Source organism: Equus quagga, chromosome 7 (assembly GCF_021613505.1).
Source record: "Equus quagga isolate Etosha38 chromosome 7, UCLA_HA_Equagga_1.0, whole genome shotgun sequence".
NCBI classification, from domain to species: Eukaryota; Metazoa; Chordata; class Mammalia; order Perissodactyla; family Equidae; genus Equus; species Equus quagga.
Genome location: NC_060273.1, coordinates 121040218 through 121066696, shown reverse-complemented (window position 1 = coordinate 121066696; position 26479 = coordinate 121040218).

Genomic DNA, 26479 nt, shown 5'->3' with positions numbered 1-26479 from the left:
TCAGTCTCCCCCTAAAAGCCTGTGTAATCTTGCAATCTCAGTCACGCCCTGGAGAAACCAGATTATTTCATTTTAGGTGTATTGTTCAGGTCTTAGTTGAACTGGGAACTTTTTTTAGGTCCCTTTAGAATACATCGAAGCCCCACTGGGCTCCAGAGCAGATCACCATTGCCTTTTTAAATATCATCCTTTCTAGTGCTACTGTGCACTCCTAAAGCCAGGCTGCTGAGCCCAGGGACAAAGTGAACGGAGATTGCCAAACCAATTACCCCGACGCGTCACTAAATTTTTTTGGCTAAAATTCTCTAGTATCAACCTATTCCCTTGACTCGCAGAGAGTGGGCAGGGGTCAAGGAAGGCACCTTTCTGGAGTACAGCCAATCAGCACATTATCATCAGCAAGACTGGCCCATGGAACAAAATGGTGTTTTATGGCTTTTAATGTCTCTTGAAATTACAATACCCTTGGGTAGATAGGATTTAGGAAGGAGCGTTGATAGTAACTTGCATCAATAATCTGCCCTCTCTGCTCTTTACTTCCCGTCACTGATGCATTGACAATCCAGGATCAGGACTGGAAACAGAACTTTCAGGGAGACATAAAATAAAAGTCTGAGAGATAGAACTCCAGTGGCAGTGTTTCTGCAATACCCAGGACACCTGAAAAAGCAACAGGCTAAGTAATCCATGGTATATTGGCCCAATCTACTTTGCAAGAATAGAGCTGGATTATTACGCCCCAACCTAAAGGCAAATCTGGAGTGAATAAAGCAGAAGCGGATCCTCTGATGAACAAAGATCCTCTGAGCTAATGTCAGAAATGAAGGGAGCAAAATGAACTGGGAAAAAACAATAACCTTTTGACTTGAAGAGGGATAGCATTTGCTAAATAGAATGTCTTTCTTAATTTAACATGAGGCATCACCAGCTCTTTTGGGGTCATTTCAAGTCACACCAGGTGGTGCTAACTTGACTCAGAGGCTGGAAATTGCAACACAGCTATGCTCAGGTACCCACTGCAGTTGAGGATGCCGTAGAAAATGGTAGTATGATGACCCGTTCTCCGCTGCTTCCATTCCTCACAGCTTCCACTCTTTTACCTTCTTCCAGAGAGTGATTTAGTGTTAATGATGTTGTTGGAATAAACTTTTTTTAAGCCACTCGGTTATCTTTTGGTAGAAATTTAAGATGTACCTCCACTGCTCCTTTAAGATGATATTGTAGACTTAGTGGAGAAGAATGATTGATAGTGTGCCTTTTGAGAGTGATTTTCAGAGTGCCTTCCAAACTAAATTTTATGTCAAGAGTTTCAGCCATCTGAATTCCCAAGTCATTCTACACAGAGAGCTCCAGGTGCCCTGCAGGCCTCCCCACTGGCCGTATGACTATTCCTTTCCTTTTAAAACAGTTTAGGGACCAGAGCCATTAACAAAGTTAAGACCTCAGTGCAACCGAGAAATATTAGGCAAAAGCTAATTCCATTTTCTTCTACGATCAGTGTCCCTGAACACAGGTCACAAGCAAATGAGAGTGTAGCCTAGCTTGAGGTTAATTCCTTCATCAAAATAATTATGGTGAATTGGTTCTGTACTGTCAACTCTTACTATATTTTCAATTGATTTGCTGCTAAAACAGGAAAAAGCCTGAAAGATTAAGGCCATAAAACCATTATGGGAATGAAAATCCTTTACTCTACAAAGTACATTTTTTAATTGTTAAATTTAATAACAGGTTTTGAGTTAAATAATTGACATACTGGAAGCATTTGGAAGGTGAGATTTGTTCTTCTAAAACATATTAGTCTATTAATCATTAAGGCAATCCACACATATACAAAGAAAGACTGCTTCAACTCATATGTTTGCGCACATTGATTTAAAAATGACAATAATTTGGGGCTGGCCCCGTGGCCGAGTGTTTAAGTTCCCGCTCTCGGCTGCAGGCGGCCCAGTGTTTCGTTGGTTCGAATCCTGGGCGCGGACATGGCACTGCTCATCAAACCACGCTGAGGCAGCGTCCCACATGCTACAACTAGAAGGACCCACAATGAAGAATATACAACTATATACAGGGGGGCTTTGGGGAGAAAAAGGAAAAAATAAAATCTTGAAAAAAATGACAATAATTAAAATTAAATACTACAAATTTTTCATTAGTCTATATTTTTAATAGAAAACATGTAGGACCTCAGACTCCTCCTTAGAGAAGACTTTTCTTTCTAGGGGGCTGTGATGATATACAAGGATCTATGAGCCTCTATATAATCATGGTATTCACTCTTCTTTTATCTTTTTTATGCTGACTCCCTTAGGTTTCTCTTTGCTTTTCCTGTTTAGGGAAGGCAGAGTTCCTTTATATTGTTCCCAACAGTGTTGAGGTATGAAGCAAACACAAGACAATCAGATACCGGCTATTCATCAGGGTTAGGCGAAAGTCAGAACTAGTCACTGAAATTAACAAGAAGGGATGTAACAAACCCACCTTCTCACAATTCATTTGAAAGTCAGAGGATATCAATTAGCATTTATCAAGTAAGCCTGGGCAGGTGAGGGTGACAATATCTTACTTACCTCGCCCAAACATGTGATGATGAACGACTCACTCATGAAACATACTGAGTCAGCATTTCCTCAGCATTCACAGACTAGGTTTAAGCACCTCCAAATATCCTGAAAAAAACAGAAAAACTCAGTTGTGGAGCCACAATTGGGTGGACACAAGCCCAGGATGCTTAATACTTCACCAAGTTCGAGTACTAACCTTCTAGCTGCTAATGTCCTAGGAGATAAGCGTTAAATAAAGTTGACCTAGACTCTATTTAATTCAGTTTCAGTACAAAACACATGTTCAGGTTAAGAATATTATTCTTTTCTAAGGAGCTCCTGGGACCCTCTGCAATTAATTCACACTCATTCCTGCAAGGTGGGTACCATTAGACCCACAATAAAGAGAGAAAACGAAAGCAAAGAGAGACCTTAGAATGATTTGCCTAAGTGAAGAAACTGAGTCTAGAAACCCACTTGCTGGCCCCTTAGGGCAGCACTTTATCCACTGTCTAAAATGTCTTCTGCACCAATCCACTTGCAGAAATACTCCTCACGTGTCCATTAGAGTCATCACTGTTGCTGCTTATCCAGGCTCTCACCAATATGTGAAAACACCCAGAGACAGCCGAGCAGAGTTTCAGTTCAGGAAAACACGGACCTCCTTCTCATGCCTCAGCTTACTTCTTAGTAAGTCAGGCTTCCTGCAGTGAAGGAAGAAACACCCTTGGCCCTGCAACTCCTGGCATGTTCAAGTTTAAGTTCCCCAAGAAAGTTCAGGCTGCTTATATTTTATTTGAACATTGGATGTCAATCCTGAGGTAAGTATTAGGAGATTGGAGTGAAGTGTTGGAAGCAAATTTAGCTGGGAAGGTATGATTAATTTAGGTTATATCTATAAAGTTGAATACATTGGCTTTCTTAGCCTTCCAGTAAAATGGATAATGAATGCCCAAAAAGATAATTGTCTACATTAAATGGTTATAAAATTGGAATTTTGTGGGAAAACTATTCAACTCAGCTTGGTTTTCTTTTCCCTTTATTCATTCATTAAATGCACAGATGTACATGGAGCACCTGCTGCCGTACACTAGGGCTAAGAGCATAGTGACTAGGCCTTGTGCTGGGCTGAGGACACCCTCTGTCCCCCCTGCTAGAGGAGAGCCACGAAGTGCATTCAAACAGTCCCTGATACACAAGACGACAGAGTGCAGTGAATGGGGTGCTCCATGGAGGCCCCTGACCCACCAGGAAGGGCCCAACGACAACCAAGGCAGACGTCCTGGTGGCAAGAAAGAGATGTGCATGGCTTCAGGACATATTTAGAAAAGTCATTTGATTTTAAATGTAATACGAGGCTGGTTTTCGTCTCATATTGTGGTGGTGATGAGAGAATTGGGGAGAAAAGAGGGAGAAGTTAAAGGAAAACTTTCAGACTTCATAGACATGGCCTTAAAATGCCTTCTTTTTGAAAAGTAAATGGGTTTAGTGAAGATGTAACTGATTGAATTTTATGAGACATGTAAATGATTTTTCTGCGCATCAGTGGTCCATGCGGGAGAATTCAGTGAGTGTGTGCCTTAACGCTACTTTCAAGAAAATACACGGAGCGTAAATCACAGATTGTCAGGATACAATTTGATTCAAAGTGTTTCCTCACAAATATGCAATGAAGCTTCCAAATAGCACCCAAGGATATTTAATTGGGCAAATTAAATTAAAGAGATAATAAAAGTGAACAAATTAAGTAGTGGTAGGGCCTAGAGAACTCACTGGAAATTTGTATTTTCCTTTTAAATAGCAGAATTTTTGGTTGAAAGATCACAAACACTGACAAATTTGAGAAATTCTTGTCTCATTATGATGCAAATGGGAGATAATTAGAACTTCAGAAACTGAAAGTTCAAAAAATTAAATACTTAGAAATAAATCTAATATGTACATTTGAAGTTTGCATTACTTCTTTAGTGCTGCCGTGACAAAGTACCACGAGCCAAGCGCCTTCAACAACAGAAATGCATTATCTCACAGCTCTGGAGTCTAGAAGTCCAAGATCAAGATGCGGGCAGGGCGTGTTCCTTCTGAAGGCTGTGAGGGAGAAATTTGTTCCATGCTTTTTTCCAGCTTCCAGTAGTTGGCTGGTAGTCATTGGTGTTCCTTGGCTTCTGTGTCACCCTAATCTCTTCCTTCATTTTCACATGGCATTCTTGCTGTGTGCCTGTCTGTCTCCAAATTTCTCCTTTTTATAAGGACACCAGGCATATTATATTAAGGCCCATCCTGATGACCTCATTTTAATTTGATTACTTCTCTGAAGATTCTATCTCCAAATAAGGTCTAATTCTAAGATTCTGGGGGTTAGGACTTTGATATATGAATTTGGAGGGGGATACCTAACAATGCTGAAAACTATAAAGCATGGTTAGAAGAAATCGATATAAATGGAGAGGCATACTGTGTTCACGGACTGGAAGACTCAGTATAGTAAAGTCAATTCTTCCCAGATCGAGCGGCGTTTATAACACAATCCCATCCAAATCCCAGTAGAATTGTATATATATAGACGAGCATATTATAAAATTTATATGAAAAGGCAAAAGAATTAGAACAGCCAAAACAGTTTAGAAAAGAGTAAAGTTGAATAACACTACTAAATTTGAAGACTTACCATAAAACTACAGTAATTAAGATGGTGTGGTACTGGTGGTGAGATAGACGCATAGACCAACACAACAGAACAGAGAACACGGAAATAGACCCACACAAATGTTTCCCATTGATTTTGACAAAAAGCGTGGAGGGCAATTCAAGAAAGAAAGGATAATCTTTCAACAAGTGGTGTTGGCATAATTGGACATCCATATGCCAAAATACGAATCTTAACCTACATGACACAGCTTATACAAATCAATTCAAAATGAAACAAATCTAAACGTCAAATTCAAAATGATAAAACTTTTAGAAGAAAACATAGGGGAAAGTTTTTGTGATCCAGCATTAGGAAAAACGTTCTTAGATATGACATCAAAACCTCAATTCAGAAAAGAAAAAAAAATTGACAAATCAGACTTCATCAAAATTTAAAACATTTATTCTGTAAAAAAACAGTGTTACAAGAAAGAAAAAATAAGCTAGACTGTGAGAAAATATTTGTACACCATATATCTGAAAAAGGACTTGTACCCAGAATATATAAATGGGCTAAAGACTTGAGCAGACTTAATCAAAGAGGCTACGTGACAAGCAAATAAGGATAGGACTGCAGGATGTTTTCATTCTAGTGTTTCCTCCCTTTGTATGTTAATTATACAAGCGATTTGTTTCCACTTTACTTGAACTAATTTCCTCAAATTATTCCATTTTTATTATATTTACTTATAGTCAATATCTGTTTAAAGACACATTTACAAATTTATTTGCTCAACTTTCTTACATCTTAGTCCTTGTTCTTAGGTTCAATTTCCTTCTTACTGTAGTAGATGCTTTTTTCGTTTGTTGCTGATATATTGTTCCCTAACTCCTGGATAGTTAGGAGTTTAACCAGATGTATATTTCTAGGTTGATGGTTATTTTCTTTCACCATTTTGCAGACTTTCTGTTATCTTCTGGCTTCTTATTACTGTTGAGAAGTCTACAGTTTAGTCTAGTTGGAATTCTTTTATAGACAATCCCTCTTTTCTCTGTTGCTGGTTTCAAGACTTCTCTCTTGGTCTTTGGTGTTTCGAAGCTTTACTGTGTTGTCTCTAGGTCTGAAAACACTTTTATTCATCACCCTTGGGACTCACTGTGCTACTGGAAAACTCTCCCCCGTGCCTCTATTCTTGCCTTCTGACAGTCCTATTAGGCATAGGCTGAAACTTCTCATTTATCCTCCTTCTCTCTTTTATAATTTCCAACCTGTAACACGCTTTGCTGCATTATGGAGAATTTCTTTAGACCTGTTGCCTTCTCCACTTGGCGGTTTATCACTCACCTTTGCAAGAAGCATGGGCCATGGTTACACACTCTAAAAAGCACTCTTTTATTCCACCTAGTATCCAAGGCCAAAGAAAATGGCAGATGTTTTTCTATTCCTACTTTCACTGAATTTGCAGCCTGTTGAGAATCCTAAAATATATGGAGATTTCAGTTTCAATACGCCTCTTTGGACAGGCCCAAATCGTACTCTGCTTTGAGCATCAGAAATAAAGTCCTGTGATTCCCATGTCCCATAATCTCTACTACCCAGTTTATCCCCCACCCCTATGCCTAGTAGCTGCAGCATCAGCTATTGGGCTCACCACTGAGGTTAATTTCTAAAACACAGTGATTACTTTCTTGTGAGAACAGCCATGCATTTAAATGTATGTTAGTTATTTTTCAGTTCTTTGTAGTAGTAGGATTTTTGTGTTTTGTGTTGTTTTGTTTTTGTTCTCTAGAATAGTACTTCTCAACCATTTTTTCATCAGGACTCATCTTTTTAAATAATATTTACTTGGCACTCTGCGGTTAAACAGAAGAGACTAAGCCTGGCTTTGCCATTTACTAGCTTATGACCTTGGACAAGTTACTTAACCACTCCACACCTCAGTTTCCCCATCTGTAAAATGGGCACAATAACAGTACATACCTCATGAAGTTGTTATGGGAATTAATGAATTAGTATCTGTCAAGTGCTCAGAACAGCATCTTTCTCTTAGTAAACAATGTTTAAGTATTTGTTATATAAAAATGAAAACAAGAAAATGTCAGTAGTCTTCTATTAAATTAAAGTGTATATTTAAAACAAATCAACTCCATTTTGCTTTAAAATCTGTTGCCTATTGTGTAGATAGAGGGGGAACAAGAAACTAAAGTATTTTTGTTTAAAATCACTTGGATGACACACCTGAAACCGAACAGTAACATTGACTCAATTCGGTTCTCATCACTCAACAACGCTTTGCTCCTCTATCCTATGTATTCACCTTGTCACTCACATGTCTCAAATTCCTGTAAGCAAAAAATTGTAAATGACAAGTAAAGTGACTACTGCATCTCTCCATTTCCCACCCAGAGAAGCACTCAGAGTCTCTAGGAAACACAAAAATGCCAAAAGGAAATGACATCAAGGGATTAAAGGGACTTGCTTTTTATTATCTTTCTTCTAACTTCCCTGCAGCAACCACTTTGGCATATTGCTTGTCTATATCAGCAGCACTGGTCCGGTGGAGAGTAACTTCCCAAAGAACGCACTGAGATTTCCACCAATCCATATATTTCTGCATCTTTGTAAAGAAAGCCAAATTTCCAGTTATTCTTGTAAAACTATTAAGCTTAAAGTCAAAACCTCTTCCTTTGATTTGAATGAGCTTCTAATACTTGCATTTCCACTCTCGGTCTGGATAACAATTACTCAACAGCTAATGCAGTGCTGGCCTCATCCTTTCCTAGGATCTCTATGAAAAACTTCCTTTCTTCCCCTGTAAAGTGTTCATTTAAAAGAAGAAAAAATCGTTAGCCTTTAGGCTAAATCTTTTCTAGTTGTGGATAAGTTTTAAAGTCTAAACAGAGGAAACATAGTCACAATTACCAGAAAACATCCCACAAATTAACCACAAAGTAGAGTTAAGTGACATCTCTCAGTAAGTCCAACACAGGCACTTCCTGTACTGATTCCAACAATTATTTCCTCATTTAAGAACCAGATGATGGAGTTGGCTTGTAATTAGGAGTCATGTCATTGGAAAAAGATGGATATTTAAACACTAGAGTTACAACTAGGGCAACAAAAGGTTCACACTAAGAGAATTACAGATTGCTGTAGCCAGCAGGGGGAACGGCAAACTCACACCTAATGCTCACTGACTGTGGAAGAGTAAGGAGAATTACCTATTAACTACCCTTCCTCCCTTCCCTGGAGTTAAGTATGAGCAGATTTTAATGTGCTTTGTATCCATGATGATGGAAAACCATGGTCTTGCTGGTTTCCAACATATTTTTTTTAATTTCTTTTAAAACAAAAGAACAGGTGGCCGGCCCATGGCCTAACAGTTAAGTTTGGTGCAACCAGGCACTGACCTACACCATGCATCGGCAGCCATGCTGTGGTGGCAACTCACATACAAAATAGAGGAACATTGGCACAGATGTTACCTCAGGGCAAATCATCCTCAGCAAAATAAATAATAAAAAGAAAGAACAGCTTTGGGGTCAGTGACAACTCAAAACCGATCTTAGATTTCACAGAGTAACCCTCTATAAAAGAGGGTCATAAAGTAGAATTTGACATAAATGATATAATCTCTAGTTTACATGCTACTAAATCTGCTTATTGATGTTCAAAATGGCTGAACATTTGATAGTAGCATTATTGTTTTCAGAATATTAGAAATATTTTTTCATTTAAGATCTTCAGGCCTTTTGCTAAAAAAGGCATTCTTTTAATACATCAAAAAAAGAAAAAAATGAAAATGTGTGATTCAATACGTCCATGCCATACTGGTTTTCAAATTGTTCTAGGGAGCCCCAGAGTTTGAGATTATTCCAGATTCCAAGGAGACATGATAGCTGTCTACAACTATATGAATGTCAGCCATTTAGCAGAAGAATTTAGTTTCCTGCAACTAGGGTCAATGATTCAAATTTGCAGGAAGGCATATATTAATATGCAACATACAGTATAATTTTTTAACAATTAGAGCTTCCAGAGGACAAAACAGGCTCTCTTATGACATAAGGAATTTTCCATCACTGGATTTACAAATAGAATAACAGTACATGAAGCATCTGGCATAGAGTAGATCCTCAAGTTTTATACACTTAAATCATCTCCAACCTGGGTGATTCCCTATCAGGGCACTAAGACTAGGGATGAATTGAATGAGCTCATTTTTAAGATATCTCCTAGTTCTAAAAGTCAATGTTAACTAGTAGAAAAATTTGTTTACTTAATTATTATTTCATTTCTCTACTTTTTTTTAAATATGTGTTGAGCTTTGGGCTCTTCCAGAAGTCAGGTGTCAGATCAAGTCAGCCAGCTGCACAATGCCAGTTGCAATGTGAGAAATGGTTACAACACAGTCCGAGGTTAGCTAAGGAACCTCAGCCAAGTCTCAATGGCAGGAGTTCTAGATCAGGCTGCAAATTTGGAATACAAAGCAAGCCAATATCCTTTGAAATCAGAGTAAAACAAACTATCACCTAATGTGGTGATTGTGTTTGCAGTTCTGCTAAAAGACAAGTTGTAATTGCTTCAAAAAGCCACAATTTTTTCTTATTCTGGAAACTGATGGCTTGGACTTTTATCCTCTTGGAAATAAACCAAGATACTCGAAAGTCTCTGAGATCTTTTCCAAATTTGCATTTCTGAGCATGGCATATCAGTGTGAATTTCATGTGGTAGATATTTCAAGATGTCTATTAAATTGAATAAATTGACGTCAATTTGATTTGTCCCTTATTAAAATCATAAAGGCAGATGACGTTATGTTGGGAAACATTAGGTACCATACAAATGCCAGTATTAATTGAATTAACAAGCATTATTATTATTACGTTAAACTGACCATAGTAGTTTTTATATGTGGATCCACTCGGGAAAAAAATTATGAAATAGGCCCTTTTTCTTCTATTTGACTCCTTTTTTAGCAGGGCCTTCTGTGCCAGCCCAGAATCAGCTCCTTAATTGCATCAAAATTGTGGTAGCATGCTAAAAGGAAAAGACTAGCCAGATCCTTTCATTCATTTGTTTATGTAATTATTTGTTGGCCAAGTATTAATTAAGTACCTACTATTCTTAGAAGTTGCACTACTAGATACAAGGAATACAACTGCCAGCAAAGTAGGTGGGTCTCTGCCCTCCCAGAGTATACTCCAGCAGCAATATCCCCTTCGGTTTCTACTGGTGGGAACTTTCAGCCTGAATGGAGATCTCCCCAGAAGGTCATTAGGAGAGTTATTTGGAGGAAGTGGGGCAGAGTGTTCAGAAAGTATTCAGCTGATGACAATAGGCACATGGCTGCCTGCATGCACAAGCAAAAGTTCTATCAGCACAAGAGTTTGTGTCCAGCATTTAAATTCACTCTTTGCATTGTTTAAAAAACAAAAATCACCCAGAAATCAATTCTTTGGGAGACTAAGTGATAAAGTCAGAACATCAGTTCTCCCACAACTGGACCTAGACTGTAAAAATGCTATGGCTGGGTTATAGCCATTTTTGTTTTATTCTACTGTTACCCCACCCACCATCACGACTAGCTTAATGTCTTGCTTCACAGTGGGACCTCTCTAAATATTTGCTGAATTGATTTAAATTGAAGTGCTTTCAAATTATTAGGATAATTAAATAATAATTTGACTGCTTTTCAACTTATTAAAAATAATGCATGGTAGCATTGTGAGAAAAAGATCAGCTCAATTTAGAAGACCTCTAGCAAGACACTTTGGGACAGGTGCATATATTATGTGTAAGACATGGCAAAGCAATCTTCCTCTATACCAGGGGTCAGCAAATTTCTTCTGTAAAGAGGCAGAAAGTAAACATTTTAGGTCTTGAGGGCCTTTTGGTCTCTGACACAACTACTCAACTCTGTCATCATAGCATGGAAGCAGCCATGAACAATACATAAATAAATGAGTGTGGCCAGGTTCCAATGAAACTTCATTTACAAAAACAGAAGCAGACCACATATGGCTTGCAGGCAGTAATTTACCAACCCCAACTGTATATCACTGAGCTACAGATAAATCTACAAGGTCAAAGAAAAAATTTATCCCTAAACTTTTAATAGAGGCAAATCATCTAAGAAGGCCTTTTAAAAGGCTATGAGTAAATTCAATGGAACAATTGGGTCATATTTGTTTGTTTAGCAGAGTAATAAACATTTGAGGAAAATAATCAGAAAATACTAAAGAAAGGTAACCCCAGCTCCTGGATGTGACAAAGCAATTTGTCCGATTTTCTACTGATCTGTAGCCTATGCACGTTTTATGTTAGACGAACTAGAGTTACCTAATGTATATACAATTTTGTATGGGTTTTTTAAGTTAACATTGTAACAAGAATATTTTCTTATTAAAAACTCTTCATAAACATCATTTCTAATGACCAAATAATATTCCAACACATGGATACCATAATGTACTTAGCTTTTTCCTAATTTCCAACAAATATTTATAAATTTTACGTTTTATAAAAGCAATTTACACGATAGAAAATGCAAACGTGTAAAAAGCATCCATGATCCAAAAAACAAGATCTCTAAGAAGAAACTGAGCCTTCCCATTAGACGTGGAATATGAACACGCTTGCCTTTTCTGTTTCCTCCTAAGATGGCAGCAAAGGAATATAAAAGACATAAACTCACAAGGACGAACAGGAGGGGAGATGACAGCAGACAAGAGATGTCAACAAGTTGAGAAAGGAGGAGAGAGGACAGATGAGAGGTACCCGTGACTTCGCAGGTACTTGTGACTTTCAGAGAAAGCAGAATGGTAGAAAAGCAAGGTACTCTGATAGCTAACATTTCCACTGTGTTATCATTCCTGATTATTTCATTTGGTTACTCACTTCACTAATCTCCTCAAGTGTATTTTATCATGCTTCTTTTCAATTCATGGTAATTCTGCTTCAATAATCTGCTTTAGATCACATAAGTACATATATTGTCCAGTTTGTTTTTACATTAGTTAGGATTAGGCCAAACTGCTATTACAGAAAGACCCAAATATGCAGTGGCTTAAGGAACATGGACACTTACTTTTCTCATTTAACAGATCTGGGGAAAGCAAAGGTCAGCAAGGTAGCCCTGTCCCACGTGATTGTTCAGAATACCAGATCCCTCCCATTGTGCTGCTCAGCCATCCCCAGGTCACTAGAACTGTCTGCGTGGTTGAAGATGGATAGCCACCAAGTCGGGGTCCAAGCTAGCAGAGGGAGAGAGAAAGCCTGGAGGAGGCATGCCCAGCACCTTAAGACTCAGAAATACAAGTAGCTTGTATCCCATTGATGAAAACTTAAAAACACGGCCAAACCTAACCAAAGGGGAGGCTTGGAAATGTCGTCTAACTGATAAGAAGAGCAGAATTAATTTTGTAGAAAGCTAACAGTAGCCACCACCGTGGTCTTTCTTTTTTGTGAATTATACCTCTCAGGTATCTAGTTATTTTCACCTGTGAGTTCATGTAGCCCTGGATATACTGCTTCCTCTGTCTGACAGTGCCATTGGGGGAGAGCTGAACACTAGGAGTTTGAGGTGAAAGAGTAGAAGAGCGAATGTTTGAGTGACCAAGAGCCAGCACACACTTTCGTCCAGTCCTCACCACAGCAAGGCCTATGCCCTTTCATGTTACCACTCAGCGGACTCCTGCACTGGTAAAAGAGCCATGCCACTGATTCCTGCCATGGAAGGAAGTGATGCACTGATTGCCCCACAGAGGGGAGAAGCAAGAGCTGAGTTTAAGACTTCCTCCCACCTATCCACGGCCATGGCAGCCCAGGCTGCAGGCAAGCCTTTTTCTCTCTCTCTCCTGTGTGTGTGCGTGTGTATGTGTATTCTTGTGCAAGTTATTTAAACTATTACATTATCTAAGACTAGTTTCCCAATCAGTAAAAAGGAGATAATAGTAACTAGCAAACAAGGGTTATTTGAGGATTAAATGGCACACGTATGTAAAAATCTTACTATCCTGCTTGAAACACATGAGGCGGTCAATAAATACTAACTATTATGTTTCCCTACCTCACAGAGCCTCTAACAGAATGTTCAAAGATCTGAAATCTGGTCTGTGACAAGGTCACTTTGTGTTTTTGATTAACTCCCCTAACCATAAATATCTGGGTCAAGTCACAGAAACCTAGATATATCTAGGGAGCCGACAGTAAATTTGAGGGCTCCTTTCTAGCCATCACCTTCTCTGATGCAAAGTGAAACCGATTAGTGCGATCTCCATTTCCAGGACATCCTGGAGGCAGCCATGATACATTTTGTGCCTGAGTGAACTACCTTGTCAGAACGTTTTGGAAAAGTTTCTAGTACTCATCAGTAAAAACAAGACTACAAACAACTTCGATCCCCATCACCACTGCGCCAACAAAAAACAGAGAGAAAACAATTTGGACTAGTCTGTTTGAGAGAGAAAGAGACACAGACAGACAGAGAGACAGATGGCGTGTTACTATACAGAGTGAAATTTCTGACATTTCATCCTTCTTAGAGTTTTGGTGTTAAACTCTCTTTCCTTTTATGAAATGATGATGTCAGTAGATGTAGCTTTTGTTGGTGAATGTCCTCAAAAAACGTGAAGCCATCCTCTATGTTGTTCCTCATCATTTTTAAAATCTTACCGTCCATAAAATTCAACATCCTGAGAACTATCACTTAATGACTGTAGAAGATAGACAACTCCAACTGCCCCTGCGTGTGGAAGAAAGAGTGATTCAAGATTCCTTTTTGGTTGCCCAATATTTTTCATGATTCTAAGATATATGGTCTTATATACACCATGCCTGCTTTCTCTAAACACCCTCAAAACAGTGCCACTGAATTTTAATTGACTTCCATTTGAAGGAAATGTTAGAGACCAGACATCCTGAAAAAGTTCATAATACAAAACACATATATGATAGCAAATATCCTTCTAAATGTTTAGCTGAACTCACAAGGAAAAACAAAAAGCACATCCTCAGGGGCTCAAAACAAAAAAGCTGAAAACCATAAGTTACAACAGTTTTGAGAGTGTTTGCAGCTACACCAGGGGTAGGAGACATGATCTCGAACCTGCAAAGATGAAGTGTTAGGGTTGAGGACCCCAACATAAAGTTTGGACGTTGGCAGAGCTCCATCCTTAGTGAAAAAGTGGAGCAGAAGAAAAAGTCTTTCCACCAACAAAGAAAGTGAAGAAAATCTATCTATTTCAGCCTAGGTGCAGAGTGGGGAAAAAAATCTCTCCTGAGAACGTGTGGGCCTTGCTTCATACAGATTTGAGGTTCAAATTTATGCTACCCATGTGGCCCAGGAAACTCCAGACTGAAAATTAATCTAAAGTGGACTTGGCACACTGGGACGCTTGAAGGAAGCAAAGTCAACCTCAATCTAGGTCTTACTGGCTTCCCAAAGGTAAGGCTCAGCCAAATATAATCTCACAATCTAAAGTTGCACGTAAAGAAGTAAGTTACCATGAGAGAGAATCCACAGAAACATCAAACAGTACAATTAGACTCCTATAAACTTTACATAATTGTTATGATTAGATATAAAACTTAGACTATTAAATAAACATGCTTAATATTAAAGAAATAAAATATGGAATCAAAAATATGACAAGGAACAGGAGAGCATTAAAATAAGATCAAGTATATTTTCTTAAAGAACCAATGAATCATGTAGAAATGAAAAACGTGAGCATTGATTTATGGTCGCTCTTACTTGGAGTGGCGGGACAATTCCAATATGTGAGTAAAAGGTGTTATAAACATGTGCACGTTCCTGTCATGTGCTGGTTTATATTTGCCCCAACACTGTCCCATGTTTCTGGCCTTATCCACTTTTATACTGTGGAATAATCAGACACAGTAGATAAGAGACCTACTGTAATTTCAGCTTTTTTTTTTTTTGATACTCCAAGATAGTAGTTTTCTTTCTCTCTTTTTTTTTAAGAACTTATTCCAACAAACTTAATATACAAAACAAATTCAATTATCATTACACTCCTAGATTGAGGATGGTGGTGGTAGATAGAAAACGGGAGAGTAGTTAGGGTGGGTCCTCACCAGCACGAGCCCCGCATGACAGCCCCCGATCCCCAACCCCTCGGGATCCCCAGAGCCCAGTTTGAAATCTCCCTGCTCTGGGGCAGCTGACTGACGCGCTGCCTCCTTTACTTTCTCTCCTTCATTTCCTAAAGGTACAATTCCAGGGTGGTTTTATCATAAGAAAGAGTTATCTTTTTAGCAAATGACTAAAAGATTTTAAGTGTAAGGTATTTTTGTTTTTATTCCCAAATGTCCAGCCATTTTAATATCATTTGCCTCTAAACTAACACTATTAAATATAGTTAAAGAGGATTTCTTTCTCCACGATAGATGTAGGATTTATTAGAATAACTCATTGTTCCCTAAAGACAGCAATACACATATATTGCAATTGTTGCAAATCACATAATTATCATCTTTCCTAGGATTTTTTTTCCTACTGAAGCCTTGTTTTGCACAATCAAAATTTAGCAACTTCATTAAATGCATTGCCTGATGCACCTGTTTAAACTCTGGGTATCATTTTCTTTTCTCCAACAGATTTTTATTCAAGATGTGCTGAATTTCCAAGAGGCTGTCTGGGAACTTTGAGACATCTGTACCCAGCAGTTTGCTTAAACCAACAAAAAGTATTGAAGCAAAAATCAAACTTTGGGCCATCAATTTAACCATTCCTTTTCAAGTATCCTAGATTGATGGAATATGTCAGCCCTGATACATGCACCATCACTGTTCAATGCTTAGAATAACTATTAAAGCAAAACTGACTGCACTCTAATGAAAGCTGTCACTGGGAGTGGTATGCGGACCGTGAAGAGAAAACAATGCAGGAAATATTATGAAAAACTTTGATTGGAATGGGATGATTAGGAGGAAAACAGTTCAAATACCAGAAATAATATCGTTCAACTAATTTAATCTATACAAGTAATCGTGTACAAGTAATTAAGCCTACAATAAAGAAACAAGCATCCGAAAGAAGCGAACGTAAGATCAAATCTTTACATTCTCAGCATATAGTTCACTTCTAGGATATCAATTTTCACAAAGTTTCCCTTTATCACGTGTGAATGTGTGGTTGTCATTTCACTGGCTCTGCTCAATTAAGTTAATAAATTTAGATTTGGAGAACTGCCTAGAACCAAAATGGATAGAAATAATGGAGAAAACAAAGGGGGAAAAGTATGACTAACAATTGGAAGTTCTTTTTCTAATATTGACGAACCCCTCAGAAGAGACAATTTTTGGTCTCTGAGTCTCACATCAGTTTTGCTGAATCAGATTGTTTTTAAAGGCATGCTGGGGCAGTGGGAAGCAGGTAAGAAACATGAACACGCAAGATCATGACCAGTAGGGGGCAGGAAGACTTTAATATTTATATTAAGAGTATTTGACAGGCCTCCAAATGTATTTGCATAGATTCTGTGATAGATGGGCTGCAAAAGTGGCTGAAATTCATTACTCCTCCCTCTATCTATGTCCTTAACAATCTGTCATTGACGCTTCTCCCATGTAGAAAGAGAGATTATGTCCGATCTCGAATCTGGGCATGCCTTGTGACTTGCTTTGGCCATTAGAATGCAGCAGCAGCCATGCTGTTAAGTTCTGAGCCTACAGCTCAAGAGGCCTTGCACATTGCCACTCACTGGCTCTCTTAAAACCCTGCCATTACCATATGAAACAAGCCCAGCCTGGTGAGTGACAGATGAGTGAGGCTGACCTAGACCAGCCAGACTCCAGCTAACCAACCAGCTGACCACCAGTATATGAATGAGCCCAACCAAGATCAGTCAAGCTTGACCGGAAGAACTATCCAGTCAACCCACAGACTCCTAAGTTAAATAAATCTTTATCGTTTTAAGCTACTGGGTTTTGATACAGTTTGTTAACAACAATAGTTAAGTGCTCAGTCTTGAAACAAAATGTCATTTCATGTCACCTTTGTCATATATATGTCTATTGAGTCATTCATTTATTCATTCACTTAGAATTTTTTTCAGTGCCAATTCTGTGCTAGCTGTTAGGGCACAGATTATTCAACAGGCATTTATTGAGCATCAACTTAGTGCTATAAGCACATAGAATGGAAAAATGTTGACATAAAAGGATGCTCTCAAAAATTTAATTTTCTAGTAGTAAAAATAGACATTAGAGGGTGGACTACAAAGGAGAAGCACAAGAGAATTTGGGGAGTAATGGAACTATTACGTAAAGAACTGTAGTGGTACACACAGAACTCTTTGCATCTGTCAAAACTCATAGAACTGTGCATCACACAGTGAATTTTACTATGTGTAATTTTTTAAAATGAACTAAGATATGAGAGAATCCAAAAGTAAATGCAGATTATGAAAAATTAGTCTAACAATATAACAAATAAATCACATAACAACACTGAAGGGGGTGGGGAATAATGGGGCTGACCTAAGCAACTCTGGAAAACAGTGTTTTGACTAGAGATGGTAAGAGAAAGACAAAAAGAACTGTGCCCAAACATTGTACTTGTGTACTCTAGTTGATAAGTCTTCTTCTCACAGGGGTATGGATTAGGAATCCTAAAACTGCTTTATGTGAATGATAAGGTTGAAAAAGTAAGTAAATGTATTGCAGTATTCAGAGCTAAGTTTCTCACTGTCAGAGAAAGAAGTTATTTATAAAGGGGAAAGACTAGAATGAACTCTGTTTCTTTTCAGTATGAGCTCGTCAGTATGAATGTCATCATATCAGTACCAATTCATGCTTCTTTCTTTTTAAAATATATACACAGATAGAGAGATGCAAAAATAAATATAGATGTGTGTAGGCACAGGTAACTATACGTACATACATATTCCTAGCTCTGTCTACTGGGAAGACCTAGAAATAGTGACATCCCAGTAGGAATTAGCACATTTAGTATCCAGATCTTGGTTTCTAAGTACCATTTCTAATAAAAAGAACAAAGCATCCTTGGAACAGTGGTTGATTCCAAGGCTGGGGCAGGTAAAATACAAGCCAAGCCGGGAGCATCCTGTGGAGCCAAAAATAGAATGGGGCATACAGATACAGCAAGGATACAGGAGCCAACAAGAAAGTATCCCAAACAGCCAAATCTACAAGTTGAACAACAAAATAAATAACAATAATATTGGTTTATAAACCAAAAAATAAGTACCCTTGATTTAAGATATTTATTTGCCTAAAAATATTTATTTATAATGGAGCTCCATTAAAATGGAGCAGAAGGGACAACTCTTCTTTACTTACTTACTTGCAATTAATAAATGTACAAGAAATAAGGGAAATAGAAAATAACCATTAGAACACCACAGTAATAATTCCTGCAGGCAAGATCCAGTGATGGATTCTAAAATCAGGGGGTAAAAGTTAAGGAAAACAGAATATTTGCATAATTTCAACGTTCCTCCCTCAAAATAAATATTTGTTAATTACAAAGAAAAAATAGTAACTTTACCATGGAGAAACATGACAGACAGCTCCTTAACCAAGTGACCAAAATTAATATGAGTAACAAGACGCATTTACATAATGTACCCCCATAGCATGCACTGAGAAGGACATATAATTATTATGGTATTTTTCCTAATATTGCATAACCTCGATATAATCATGAAAAAACATCAGATAAACCCAGCTTGAAGGACATTCTCCAAAACACCTGACTAGTACTCTTCCAAAGTCTCAAGGTCATGAGAGTCAAGGAAAGACTGAGGAACATAGATTGGAGAAGAGTAAGCTGATACGACAACTAAATTCAACATGGGGTCCTGGATTAGATCCTGGAAGAAAAACAATGTCAGTGGAAAAAAATGGTAAAATCCAGTCTCTTGTTTAGTCAATAGTACTGTACAAATGCTAATTTCTTCGTTTTGCCAATTGTGCTCTGATACTTTAGGGGAAGCTGAGTGAAGAGTATATGGAAACTTTTTATACTGCCTTTGTAACTCTGCCAGAAGTCTAAAATTATCTCAAAATAAAAAGTTTAAAAATATACATGATAATTAATTCCTTTTAGAAGAAGACACTACTAAAATAGTTTAGAGTATGTCTATGGGTTTATATACACCAAATTCAAACAGGTGGAGTTTTAATATATGTTTATATTGTTCAGTCTGTCAAATATACCAACAGAAATTTGGACTAACTTGCCAAGTTAGTTGGATCAACTAAATAATGCTAAATTTCCATTTGTGTATTATATTATACAAACACTGATCAAAACAGATATTAGTTTTACCAGTGTTTATTGCACTTGGCATTGAATCAGAAGAATATACTTTAAAATCTCTATTCCATTCAAGCACAAGAAACTAAATTACAATAAATAAAATAAAATAAACCATGCGCACGTAAAATGTGACAGGCACCGTGCTTGGTACCAGGATAAAGTAGTAGGCAAAACAGACCGAGTCCCTGTCCTAGTATAGATTATATTTTACCACTGAGATTCAGTTCTTTGAGTTTCTTTTAAATCTTAGACAATTAACAAAAAGTCTATAATTGCACATGAACGTCTCAAGGGCAAGAATTCTATCTTCTTCTTCCTTTAAATTCAACAGAATATGTTACGTATACTACTTAAATTCTCAGTAAATGTTCTTGGCCAACTGACCAAGACCCAGGATGTACACATTGAAAGGGTATTTTTGTTCAAGTCTGTGAGAATCATGCATGCAAAGGTAAAAGACGGTTTTTGAAAAATGTTCTCCATGTTGCAGATTGTAGCAAATTACTCATGTTGACCATCCAGCTTACCTTTCACCATGTTAACTAGAAGACCAGCTGCAGAATTGTCAGAAACAAATTACCTATTAACATGCCTACTTCTGCCCACCAACGACCGAAGATTCTCTCTCCTCTTTAGTGATTTCAATCGTCAGATATTGATAAACATTATTGGGTAATAAACTAAACAAACTGACTCATCTATTAGTACAACTGAGATCTGTGATTTAAAGAATGGGAATAAATTGAAAATCTTTTCTGTTATGGAAATTGTTTCTAAGGCAGTTTCAGTTCATTCCCTACCAAATATGTCCTTTTATTGCACTCCAGTATTATTTTCTAACTTGTACCATTCCTAGTTCTGTGAAATATGTACAATGCAGCTAACTCTCACTTTGCGGAAATAAAGAAAGTCTGAGTAAATCAGGACCCCAGGAGAGTAATCAAGATGTCAGAGAGCTTGAAATCCTGTCTTAAGAGGAAGAGTTGAGGAATCAGTTATGTTTTGTCTACTGACCTAGGCAGGATGGGGCAACAGTCCTCAAATCTTATGTTTCTCATGGGAAATAGATTTAGACTTGTTCTATACTACATAATTCATAAGAGTAGATGGAGGACGTATGAGTGAAAGTTACATAGGAGCAGTTAGCTAACAATTAGAAGCAGGTTTAGCTGTAAATAACATAGAAGCCAAAATATAAACTACTTTAAAGAAGAGAGAATTTTGTTTCTCCCAAGTAAACAAAATCTGGAAATAAACAGTTCAGTCTCTGAAAGAGTCTACAATCAGAGACCCAGGCTCTTAACAACCTCAACATGTGGCCTCCTCATGTCTAAGATGGTTGCTCAAGTTCTAGTCATCCTACCTAGATTCCAGTCAGCTGCAAAGAAAAGAAAGGTGGAGGGGGAATGAGAAAGAGTTACACTCTCTCTGTTTAAGAATATTTTCTGGAATGTACGTACAAAATCCAGTTATATTCCATTAGACAGAAATTAATAACATGTACATACTCAGTTTCAAAGGGGAATATATCTTTAGTCCAGGTAGTCACGCATCTGGCTAATAATCAGAGTTCTACCACTTAAAAAGGACAAGAACAGATATTGGGAGACAACCAGTGGTCTCTGCCACAGGGATGCCAAATCAACATAAGAAAATGTTTTCTATCTGATAAATAACTCTAGAATGGCAGAGTTTCTTGAGAAGTTGAATGTTCCTCACCACTAGAGCTATTCTCAGCAAAAGCTAGAGGGTCATGTGCCAGGAATGCCAAACTGGAATCTAAGCACCTTTACAGGTAGGTCACTTCCAAAATTCTAGTAAACCATCAAATATTAAACTACAGTTAAAACAGAACTAGAAACCACTGAATCAACCATTGGATTTACATACATTCCCCAGCCTAGATTTTACAAACATTTACATATCACCAAGCATGCTAACTCATTTCAGTCTTTTCCTCTTATATTTGTTTGTTAGGGCTGCCATACCAAAATAGACTGGGGGGCTTAAACAACAAGAGATTAATTTTCCCACAGTTTTGAGGGTTGGATGTTCAAGATCAAGGTTTGCTTTCTCCGGAGGCCCTTCTCCTCGGCTAGCAGACAGTCACCTTCCTGCTGTGTCCCCATGCAGTCTTTCCTCTGTGCATCAGCATCCCTGCTGTCTCTTCCTCTTGTCATGAGGACAGCAGTCATATCGGATTAAGGCCCACCCTTACTACCTCATTTGACCTTAATTACCTCTTTAAAGGCCGTGTCTCCAAATACAGTCACATTCTAAGGTACGGGGCGGGGGTTAGGGCTTCAACATAGGAATTTGGGGGGACACAATTTAGTCCATAACACTCTTCATTCTTTTCCCACCTGCTCTGTTGACAAAAAGTCAACGGATACTAACATAGATAGCAGGAAGTAAGAATGAAATAGAAAAATCCAAAAGTTTCGATAATCTTACTGATTAATCAACATCTAACTGTATTGATGTAGATTGTATAACAAAACAAGAAGCATTCCCAAAAAAGTAGTGATAGGGGTTGGGGAGATAGCAGAGGACAGATTTTTGCCAAATCCAATTGTATAATCTTTTTCTCTAAGTATATATCTGTTTCTACATCCATTTCTAAACACAATATCAGAAACCTGACTTGGGAGAAAAACCAGAAAATGTATTAATTACTTTCATCATGTACTTTGTTCAAAATAACTAAATTTTCATTTAGCTAAGCAATTACAATATAATTGTAACATAATGATACATGAGAGTTTTTTTAGCTTCATAAACATATTTGAATTTCACAACTCTGTCCTTTGCAACAGTGAGCCAAGCTTAGCCACTCAATTTCTGTGCGAGCTTTCCTAATTAGGGCATATATACTGTCAACATTTACGAATTTCATGGATTCCTTCATTTAACAAATATTTATTGAATGATGCTTATATGCCAGAAACTGTGTATATGACGGTAAATGAGATCTTCCAGTCCCTTGCAGTCCTGCTTTCAGAAAGCTTGTAATCTGGACAGATGTGCAGACAAGAAGATAAACAATTGCACACCGGGTGATCGTGGCTCACTGGGATGTGCAGGGTCCCTCCCCTGGATCTGAGAGGCCAGGGAAGGGTTCCTGATGGGGCAGTGGTTAGCCAGAAGGGAAATGGGATGAGGGTCCCAACTTGCTGCTATTTCTACGTTCCTTTTATTCCCAACTTCTTTTTATTTTGGAAATGTCCAAAGCTAAAATTTTGTTTTAAAAACTAAATAAACATTCCTGTTTCTTACACCTAAGTTCACTAATTGTAATGTTTCCCACTTTTGCTTCTTCTGTCTCTTTCTCTCTCCACACACACCCACACACATTTCAAAATGTGAACATCATTTGCCTCTATCATGATACCCTACCCCTAAGTACTTTAACATTCTCTATAAAAATGTATCACATCCAAAAAAATTTAAAATTAAATCAATGATCATCTAATATAGAGCCCATATTTAAATACCCTCAGTTATCCTCAAAATGGTATTGATAGCTTTTTTGTTCTCTTTTATCAAGGATCCAATCGAGGTTCATCCTTGGTGGCCTGTCACTGAGCTGGCAGGAAGCAGGGCCAATCTCTCCCTTCAGAAAGAAAGACCATACCCCAACTTCACTTCCCAAGGGACGAAAGGTCCCAAATCTCTAGGTGTAGGAAGCTGACATTTCTCATCTCTCCCCTAAACAGCTAGCACCGATGCTCAGACTCCTCAGCTCCTGAGCTGAAAATACTTACCTCCCAGGCCCACAACCACCATCCCATGGGCCACTCTCACATTCACCTCATAAAATGTGACAGTCTAGAAAGGATGGGGTCTATCTCCTGGTACACAGTCAAACAGGGCTATATCAACAGTGCTCTGGCCCAAATGCACCCTCCACAGGATGCAAGAGACTCAAGGAACTATGCACTCGATGATCAGTGCCCAGGAGTTCTAGCCTGCCCAGGCGACTAGTATTAGCCCACAACCTTCTGCATGAAACACCTTCACAAGTCATTTAAAGTAATTGTGGTGTGTTTTCCCCATTCATCTTTGTATTGAGCCTAGCACAGTGCCTGAAATATAGTGGGCCCTTGATAGATGTTTGCTGAATAAGCAAATTACAAACGAAAGCATACCCGTTTATCATCTTTCAAATGACTCTACAAAGCGTTGTTGCCTGCCAATAACAAGTGTACATTCATAGGTATTTATGAATTTGCATCATATTACAAACATGCGGTTTTAACACCAGTGAATTTCCTCCATCCCAGCTTCCAGGGAATAAAATGTCAGTGTGTTTTTCCTGCCTCCCTGCATATGTTGGTAGTAAAATATTCACGACTTAGAGAATTATGCAGTGTGTTTTCAACAGCAGCTTTTGAAAGCCACTTTTTCCATTAAAACTGTCAGTTTGGTAATACAGCCATGATTTCAAAGCAAAGGAGCATTATGGCGCAAATCAAAGATAGATTACATATTTTATGTTTACACATCCCAGGCCCTTCACGGTGTAAAGTTGTTGGATTTTTTTTTTTAGACTTTATGTAAGTCTCATCCATTTTGGAATTGGAATGCATCACCTCTATTATGAACCAAATAAAACTAGTGTATAATATATGTGGTATTGCGAGGTATTACACCTGTGCTATTCACTAGCAATAGCAGAGAAAAGAGTGGCAGTGAGAACTGAAGAAAGCCATTCCTTGTTGCTTTAATTTCTAGTTAACTAATCCTGTATATCTTCCATCTTCCTTATATTCTGGTAAGATACACAGATATCTCCCAAAATGTCTATTATTACAACTAATTCCTGGTCAGATAACAAAGCTAACAAATAAATTTAAACCAAAGGGTCTTAAAAGTGAGAGGAAGCTCTGATGTCACTTTTTTATTTGGAGAAAACATATTAATATCTCTGACAATTGGTTGCAATAGAAAAATCTTACTGGGTTTGTGGTGCGAAGGAAAAATCGCTTGGAAATAAGACAGCCTGTATCTTAATTACAGATAACAATGCGTACTTAGGCATGCTTGGTTTGCAGGAAAATGAATAAATAAAAGGAACTAAACCTCTTTAAAAACCAGCGTTTGTCCATAAGTGGTGAGATTCTTCAACAACACACGAAAGTGACAAGATGATAGCCTGTCTAAATACAGTTAGATAATATGCTCTGAGATTTCCATCTTTAGCAATACAGTGGCAAATAAGGGCTGTAGAAACTAAACTAACATTGGTACAGTCCTGCAGTCTTAGATTCAAATTTGATGAGAACTATTTTATTTAAGCATTTCTTCCAGTCACCAAGACTCCATAAAGGAAAAAATGAGCTGAAGAATTAGAAGCAGTGTAGCATCATGTTTAAAGCAGGTGGGCTCTGGAAGACCCTGAGTTTCTATCCCGGCTCTGCCATGTACCAGCTCCTTAAAAAGCCATGTAGCCCCTCTGTGCCTTGCTTTCCTGGTCTCTAAGTGGGAGCAGCACTGAGTCAGGCTAACTCAGTGCCATTCCTAACATCTTTCTCCTTTACCTACAGCAGGTGAAAGAGCTAAGGACCTGCTTACCAGACTCCCGGAAAGTTAGGGCTGGTCACATGGTGTCATTCCAGCTAGTGAGACAGAACCAACAGTCTGTGGGAGTTACTAGGGAAGTATTTGCTTTCCTGTAAAAGGGACCATGGTAGCTGGCTCCACCCTTTTGTCTACCTCCTTGCTTTGAACACAGAGGAGATGTCTGAAATTGAGGCAAACATCTTACTACCTGAAGGAAATGCAAGGAGAATCCCAGAGAACTGGCCTGACATCATTGAGCCACAGAATAATCATCCATAACTGCTGACTGCCAAACTCCCTTTTATGTAAGATAAACACTCGTTTTAAGTTATTATAAGCTGAGCTCTCAGTTACTTGCATGTTAGTATTTCTAACTGATACAATGGGATTAGTAATAGTACCTATTCCAGAGAGCTGTTTGTAAAGTTTAAATAAAATAATTCGTATAAAGCACTTAAGCACAGGACGGGCACATAGGGATAACTGAGTAAACTGTTATTAGTTAGTAGTGGTACTAGTAGTTGTGGTAATAGTAATAGTATCATCATCATCATCATTATTATATTTTGAAAACTGCTAGGAAAAAGAATATGCCTCCAACATGGTAAGCACACTAAGCACACTACCTTTGGACTCCTGAGCCTGGGGTAGAGAACACTCAAGGATTCAAGCATCCTTCCGGTTTAATTAGGCTAGAAGAGAAGCTAGAACCCCAAAAGAACTAATGTGATTGCCAAAGGGGCATTGTCTACAATCATGGGTTACCCAGGCATTGAGAAATGTAGGCCAGCACTAAAGTTCATTAAAAAAGAAAGGAAAAGAAAGCAAAAAGCAGAGCATTGCAATTTGGAATTACAAGAAATTTAGTTTATATGAAATATAGAGTTAAATATTATGAAAGCAAAATGCATATATTAAGAACAAGGCCACTTCAATGTAGTCACATATCAAGAAGAAATTGACATGTAATTTATCATTTTATTTTTTTAAAAGTGTTTGTATTTTAGAAAATTACTTCTTCAAGAATTGCTAATTAAAAGGAGTTTATCTTCCTCTCACCTTAGCCTTAAAAGAAGACAAACTTTTGCTTCTCCACAATCACAACTGTAATTCACGCTAATCATCAAAAGCACACCACTAGTTTCATTTTGGTAAAGATTGAGCAAAATTCAGATCCCTGAGAGTCACCAAATAACCAAAGGAAAACTCCAGGATGTCAAAGCAAAAAAAATGTTTTAAAGCCATCAAAACATAGCATTTTGTTTCAAAGCTGTGAGTCCATCTCTAAAGGACAGCGAGCCTAGTTCTCTGATATTCTTCATCCCAGTGTTTACAGGACAACGCTCAGGTTCTTGCTATTATTGCAGGTGGAGGAAACAGAGGGCAGCGACAGCTAAGCAGCAGGGCAGGAAGAAGAGCTGATGAAACCTGTTC